This window comes from Triticum dicoccoides, chromosome 2B, assembly GCF_002162155.2.
Source record: "Triticum dicoccoides isolate Atlit2015 ecotype Zavitan chromosome 2B, WEW_v2.0, whole genome shotgun sequence".
NCBI classification, from domain to species: Eukaryota; Viridiplantae; Streptophyta; class Magnoliopsida; order Poales; family Poaceae; genus Triticum; species Triticum dicoccoides.
Genome location: NC_041383.1, coordinates 704,062,367 through 704,070,439, shown reverse-complemented (window position 1 = coordinate 704,070,439; position 8,073 = coordinate 704,062,367).

The window sequence follows — 8,073 nt, the reverse complement described above, 5'->3', positions numbered from 1 at the left end:
CCGCTGACCCTCAAACCGACGCTATAAAATCCCATATTTCCAGAAAAAATCAGGTAGAAAGAATTATCGCGTTTCATGAGACGGAGTCACCGCCAAGCACTGTTCTTCCTCGGGAGGCCAGATCTGGAGTCCGTTTGGGGCTCCGGAGAGGGGGATCTTCGATCTTCGTCATCACCAATACATCTCCATCGCCAATTCGATGATGCTCCCCACCGGGAGTGAGTAATTCCTTCGTAGGCTCGCTGGTTGGTGAGGAGTTGGATGAGATTCATCATGTAATCGAGTTAGTTTTGTTAGGGCTTGATCCCTAGTATCCACTATGTTCTGTGTTTGGTGTTGGTATGACTTTGCCATGCTTAATGCTTGTCACTTTGGGCCCGGGTGCCATGATTTCAGATCTAAACCGTTTATGTTATCACCATTATATCCATGTTCTAGATCCGATCTTGCAAGCTATAGTCACCTACTACGTGTTATGATCCGGCAACCTTGGAGTGACAATAGTCGGGACCACTCCCGGTGATGATCGTAGTTTGAGGAGTTCATGTATTCACCGTGTGTTAATGCTTTGTTCTGATTCTCTATTAAAAGGAGGTCTTAATATCCCTTATTTTCCAATAGGACCCCACTGCCACGGGAGGGTAGGACAAAAGATGTCATGCAAGTTCTTTCCATAAGCACGTATGACTATTTACGGAATACATGCCTACATTATATTTATGAACTGGAGCTAGTGTCGTATCGCCCTAGATTATAACTGTCTCATGATGAATATCATCCAACGAGTCACCGATCTAATGCCTACGAATTTATCTTATATTGTTCTTGCTAAATTACTACTATTGCTACTGCTATCGTTACTGCCACAAAATCACTGCTATCACTGTCATCGTTACTATTGCTGCTACTACTATAATCAAAACTATCATATTACTGTGCCACTAATCACTTTGCTGCATATAATTAATCTCCAGGTGTGGTTGAATTGACAACTCAACTGCTAATACCTTCAAATATTCTTTGGCTCCCCTTGTGTCAAATCTATAAATTTGGGTTGAATAATCTACCCTCGGAAACTGTTGCGATCCCCTATACTTGTGGGTTATCAAGACCTTTTTCTGGCGCTGTTGCCGGGGAGCATAGCTATATTTGTTGAGTCACTTGGGATTATTATCATATTATCACTATGAAGAATCTGAAGGATTCTAAGACTACGATTTTTCCCTCAAAGACGAGGGGAGGTAAGAAACTGCCATCCAGTTCTGCTTTAGATTCACCTTCTATTATAAGTAAACTTGCAACTCCACAACATGCTATTAATTCTGATATGTCGCAACTTATTGATGATGCTACTTCTGCTATGAATGCTACTCATGATGATGCTAGTACCTTGCTTGATGATGATGTGCCACCAGGTGATGAACAAAATGCTACAGTAAGACAACATGATATTGTTGAATGTGAAGATGAACTTGAAACTGAAAATACTGAAACACCTACTGGAACTAGTCCTCCTAGATATGAATTGCCAAAGGTACCCGAAGGTTATACTATAAGTGAGGAGGCAACTAGAGATATTCTTGCTTGTAAGGATATAGATGATCTAGAGAAATTATTATGCAAGTATAAAGAAAGATATCTGAATGCTAAAATGAAATGTGATCTTGAGTTTGCTACTTCACCTATTGTTATTGCTAATAAGGATTATGAATTCTCTGTCGACCCAGAGTTAATCACTTTCGTTGAATCTGATCCTTTCCATGGTTATGAAACTGAAACTGTCATGGCACATCTTACTAAGTTGAATTATATAGCTACCCTTTTTGCTCATGATGAGAAGATTCGCTATTACTATATTCTCAAGTTATTTCCGTTCTCATTAAAGGATGATGCTAAAGCTTGGTACAATACTCTTGCTCCTGGTTGTGTGCGTAGTCCCCGGGATATGATCTATTACTTCTCTAAAAAATATTTCCATGCTCATAAGAAACAAGTTGCCTTGCAGGAAATATTTAACTTTGTGCAAATTGAAGAAGAGAGTCTCTCACAAGCTTGGGGGAGGCTTCTCCAATTTCTTAATGCTTTGCCTGATCATCCTCTTAAGAAAAATGAAATACTTGATATCTTCTATAATGGACTAACCAATGCTTCTAGGGACTTCCTAGATAGTTGTGTTGGTTGTGTTTTTAGGGAACGAACTATTGGGCAACCTGAAGAATTATTGAAAAACATATTAAAAAATTATGATGATTGGACTCCTCCTGAAGCACCTATTAAACCCACTCCAAAGAAGAGGGGTATCTTATATCTCAGTCCTGAAGATATGCAAGAGGCAAAGAAATCTATGAAGGAAAAACGTATTAAGGCCGAGGATGTTAAAAATTTACCACCTATCGAAGATATACATGGGCTTGAAGCACCACCACCACCCAAGGTGGTAGAGGTAAAATCTTTAATGAAATTCAATGATAGTGATGATCCTCATAATAAACATCCTAGACAATGCCTTTATGAGTTTGATAATTACATTAGAAAGCAAGATCACTTCAATGCAAATGTTATGAAACAATTGAAATACAATTCTGATATGATTGCTCGGTTAAGTGACTTGTTATTTAGAATCTCAAATGATGTTAGAGGTGTAGGAAAAAATATGCCTCTATGGTTCAAACTCAATTAGAACAAGTTGCTAAATCTCAAAGAGAGTTACTTGATGAAATGAACAATAATATAAGTGACTTTGCTATTAGAGTAGCAACTAGAGGAGGTAAAATGACTCAGGACCACTTTATCCTGAGGGACACCCAAAGAGAATTGAACAAGATTCTCAAAGGAACAACACCACGACACCTAGTTCTTCTAAAAAGAAAAGGAAGAAGAAAAATGATAAGACTTTGCCTACCTCTAGTAAACCTGAAATAGAAAAACCTCCTGATAATGATAATGAAGTTTATATCTCTGATGTTGAAACTCAATCTGGTAATGAACACTCAACTTCTGATAATGAAAAGGATAATGATGAGGTTCATGAATGAAAGTGTGTTATATCGACTAGAGGGGGGGTGAATAGACGATTTTTATGAATTCTTCACTGAGGAATTTGCTGGTGAGGAAATTCCTAAATAAAGAACTACTAGCAGCGGAATAAGTACTAAGAAGTAAACATAACAGAATACAAGCACAGTCATCATGGCAAGATGAAGACAAACACAGAGTACAGAAAGCGTAAACACATGATAACACAAGAGAGAAGACAGACAGACTGAAGAAATTGAACTGAGGAAATTGAGAAAGTCTTCAGTCAAAGTCTTCAAACAGATATGAACAGGCACACAACAACAGGTATGAGGAAATGAAAGAGTTGAGGAAATAGAACCAGTAGGCTTGGTGAAGACAAGGATTTGGTAGACCAGTTCCAACTGCTGTCTCAGTTGTACATCTGGTTGGAGCGGCTGAGTATTTAAACTCGAGGACACCCAGTCCCGGACACACAGATCTCTCTTCTCATCAAGCTGGAACTCATGAGTATTTAGCCTCTCGAGGATATCAGCGGGATCAAGTGACTTGTAGTCAGCACACTCTTGAATCATCAGTGCCAGAGTATCAAATGAAGAATCTAGCGATCTCAGCAATTTCTTCACCACCTCATGGTCGGTGATGTCAGTGGCGCCAAGCGCTTGAAGCTCATTTGAGATGTCAGTGAGGCGATCGAAGGTTTGCTGAACATTTTCATTGTCGAGTCTCTTGAAGCGGTTGAAGAGATTGCGAAGAACGTCAACACGAGAGTCATGTTGAGTTGAGACTCCTTCATTTACTTTGGACAACCTATCCCAGATAAGCTTAGCAGTTTCCAAAGCACTCACTCTTCCATACTGTCCTTTGCTCAGATGACCACATATGATATTCTTCGCTTGAGAATCGAGTTGCTTGAATCTCTTCACATCAGTAGCGTTCGAAGAGGGTGAGACTGTGGGAACACCATTTTCCACAACATACCAGAGATCGTTGTCAATTGCCTCAAGATGCATTCGCATCTTGTTCTTCCAGTAGGGTAGTTCGTTCCATCGAAGGTAGGACACCCAACAAAGACCTTGATCATACCTGCGGTCAACATAACTAAAACTCCAGGCGGTTAAACCAAAACCACACAGAACAAGGGAGTACCTTGCTCTGATACCAATTGAAAGTGTGTTATATCAACTAAGGGGGGTGAATAGGCAATTTTTATGAATTCTTCACTGAGGAATTTGCTGGTGAGGAAATTCCTAAATGAAGAACTACTAGCAGCGGAATAAGTACTCGAAAGTAACATAACAGAATACAAGCATAGTCATCATGGCGAGATGAAGACAAACACAGAGTACAAAAAGCGTAAACACATGATAACACAAGAGAGAAGACGGACAAAGTGAAGAAATTGAACTGAAGAAATTGAGAAAGTCTTCAGTCAAAGTCTTCAAACAGATATGAACAAGCACACAACAACAAGTATGAGGAAATGAAAGAGTTGAGGAAATAGAACCAGTAGGCTTGGTGAAGACAAGGATTTGGTAGACCAGTTCCAACTGCTGTCTCAGTTGTACATCTGGTTGGAGGGGCTGAGTATTTAAACTCGAGGACACCCAGTCCCGGACACACAGTCCTCACCGTATTCTCCTTGAGCTAAGGTCACACAGACCTCGCCCAATCACTCGTGGTAAGTCTTCAGGTGACTTTCGAACCTTCACAAACTTGGTCACTCGGTGATCCACAATTCCTCTTGGATGCTCTAGACCTTGACGCCTAACCGTCTGGAAGATGCACAGTCTTCAAAGGAAACAAGCGTCGGATCCACGCATGATCAATCTCTTCAGTGATGCTCAATCACTTGGGGTTTTGTAGGTTTGGGTTTGGGATTTCCTCACTTGATGATTTTCGCTCAAAGTCCTCGGAGGATGGGTTGCTCTCAAATGACAAGTGTCAGTTTCTCTCGAAGCAGCCAACCAGCTAGTGGTTGAGGGGGGGCTATTTATAGCCTAGGGAGCAGCCCGACATGATAAGACACAAATGCCCTTGTCTGATATGACCGTTAGGTGGGTAGATATTTTGGTACCGCTGGCGCATAGCACAACAACGGTCAGAATTTTGACTATCAAAATCCTCAGGGCTATCATGTTCCTCACTGTGTAGGCAATTCACACTGGTGAATTCCTAACTCCTCAGTCAGAACAAATTCCTCAGAGACCAGAAGAACTTCGTCTCTGTCACTGAATAATATGACTGAACTATATGAGATTTCTAATGGCTTCACTCGAAGGGATTGGTAAGTGTAGGATTTTGAGTTGAGCATCACATGGAAATTTTTCCTTAGTATTTCCTCGACCCCCTTTAACAGTACGGTGTTTCCTATGACTAAAGAAAGAGAAAATGAAACTATAAAAACAAGAGTCTTCATGCTTCATGTTCCTCGAATGAATACCAAGTCTTCAAGGTTACACCAATTTCTTCACTTTCAAAGTCTTCAGAAAGTCTTCAGAAATCCAAAGTCTTCAAGCGAAGAACTTTATTTTTAGGGGTTGACTTTCTCTGTAAATATCAAATCATAGACTTATATACCTGTGTACACTCACAAACACATCAGTCCCTTAACCTATAAGTCTTCAATACACCAAAATCACTAAGGGGCACTAGATGCACTTACAATCTCCCCCTTTTTGGTGATTGATGACAATATAGGTTAAGTTTTCAACGGGGATAAACATATGAAGTGTAAATACTGATATTGAGGAATTTGATTGCAAGATATAGAAGAACTCCCCCTGAAGATGTGCATAGTGAGGAATTTGCTTTTGAAGCAATGCACACTTGAAGAGTATAATCACGGAGACCCCCCCTATATCTTGTAATTCATACACACATTTGACATATAATATGAGGAATTTGAAATGCATGATGAAATATGGTGACTGATGTAATTCAGCATGCGTGCATTAACATGAATGAGGAATAAGCATGCACAAAAACACAGCAAAAGTATCAAGCCACCATAGAGTTTAAGATTACAACTCAATCCAGCAAAGTCATCAGAAGAACAAGAGTTGTAACTTAGCAAAAAAACGCCCATATATAGACCCGTTTGAAGACTAACTCAAATTTCTCCCCCTTTGTCATCGAATGACCAAAAGGGTTGAAACTGAGGACTAACGCCCCTGAAGAATATCATGATGATGGAGGAGCGCCAGTGTTGTCAGGGTCTTGAGTCGTTGTAGGGCATGCTGCAGTGTCGTCCAAGTCTTCATGCTCGTCCGTGTCACGCGCTGAAGAATATGAGCTAGCACCAAGGGAGGAACCTTGACCTTCTTGTATCTCTTCGGAGGAGGAGCAGACCAGTCAAAGTCTTCCTTGAAGCCCATTTGCTTCAGATCTTCTTCACCATATAAATGGGACAGAATAGCCCAGATGCGATCAAACACTTCATGGAGGTAGTAGTGGTTTTTCTTCACTACATTATGTGTGGAAGTCATGTTGTGAAGAATAGAACCAAACTGACGCTTAACCCATTTGTGGTTGCGATCCACCTTCTGGTGAAGATTTATCAGCAGTTCACGATCAGTCAGCACACGAGGAGCAGTAGCTTGAGGACTTGTCTTGGTAGCATTGGCAGCAGTATCATGAGTGGCAGAGTCATCATTGGTGGAGTAAGATGCAGCTTTGCGGAACTGACCATCCAATGGACGAATGCCTTCATCAATAACAGCTGGTGCCTTGCCCTTCTCATCAGGTGAGGAATATGTCCACTTGAGAACTTCAATTGGGGGCAAGTAGCTGAGGTGATTCTGAAAGTCAGCTTTGTAGTTGAGTGAAGACCTTGTTCTGAGGAATCTCATAATCCAAGGAGCATAAGGCTTCAGCTCAAACGGTGAAAGTGCAACATTTGCCAGAGTCCTCATGAAGAAATCATGATAATTGATAGGGATGCCATGCATGATGTTGAATAGCATATTCTTCATCATCCCAATAATTTCCTCATCGGATGAGTCATGGCCTTTGATGGGACTCATGGTCTTCGTCAGAATGCGATAGATTGTCCTCGACACATAGAGCAATTCCTTCACGAGGAATTTGGTCCTTGGAGTTTGTCCTGGCTTCAACGACTTCATGAGCACTTGCATATAATGATCAGTAAGTTCAGGTTCATCATACAGACAGCGAGCGCCGTCAGGTGGAGGACTGATTGGTAAGGCCCGAAGCAATTCAGTGGCTGGAGCCTTGTAATGAGTGTTTTCAGTCATCCAGTCCAACACCCACGAGTTGACGTCAGCTGCATCGCCTGTGATATGCAAAGTTGCGTAGAACCGAAGAATAAGCTCTTCGTTCCAATCAACGATGTTAGAGCAGAAATTTAGCAAGCCGGCATCATGAATCATGCTGAGGACTTGAGAGAAGCACGGCATGGATTCCATGTCCACATGAGGGATATGCTCATGATCGAAGACTTTGTCCTTGTTGTACAACACCGAGGAATAGAAGTTTGCCTAACTGGCAGTCCAGAAATGCTTCCTTCCACTACAAGAAATATGTCAACTTGTGACCACCACTATTGGTCACTGAAAGGTCATGGTTTTTCATTTGCGACCTTTTTGTGACCAAAAACAGAAGGTCAAAAGCTGGCGGTCGTAAACTGACTATAGCAACCATCTCTGTGAGAAGGTCGTAGACATTTACGACCAAAATATGCCTACTGTGGTGTTTTGGTCACTAGCAACCTCCCCAGGCCACGTAGGCATCCAGCGTGGCAAGCTGATGTGGCACAAGATTCAGCCCGGTCCAATTCGGTTTTCTACTTGGGCCTAGCCAACAATTCAGCCTTTTTAATATTTATTTTTTCTGTTAATTTTTGATCGACTTCATGGGCCAAGCCCAACATTACAGCCTTTTTATTTTTGGGCCATGGCCTTTTTATCTCAAGAGTTTCATTTTTATTTTTTTAAATGGGTCAACTAGTCAGGTGGGTCCCTGTTGTCAGGTTCTGGGTCCCATTTGTCAGGTTCTGGTAACTGGGTCCCATCTATCAGGCTCGGTCTTTATATTTCA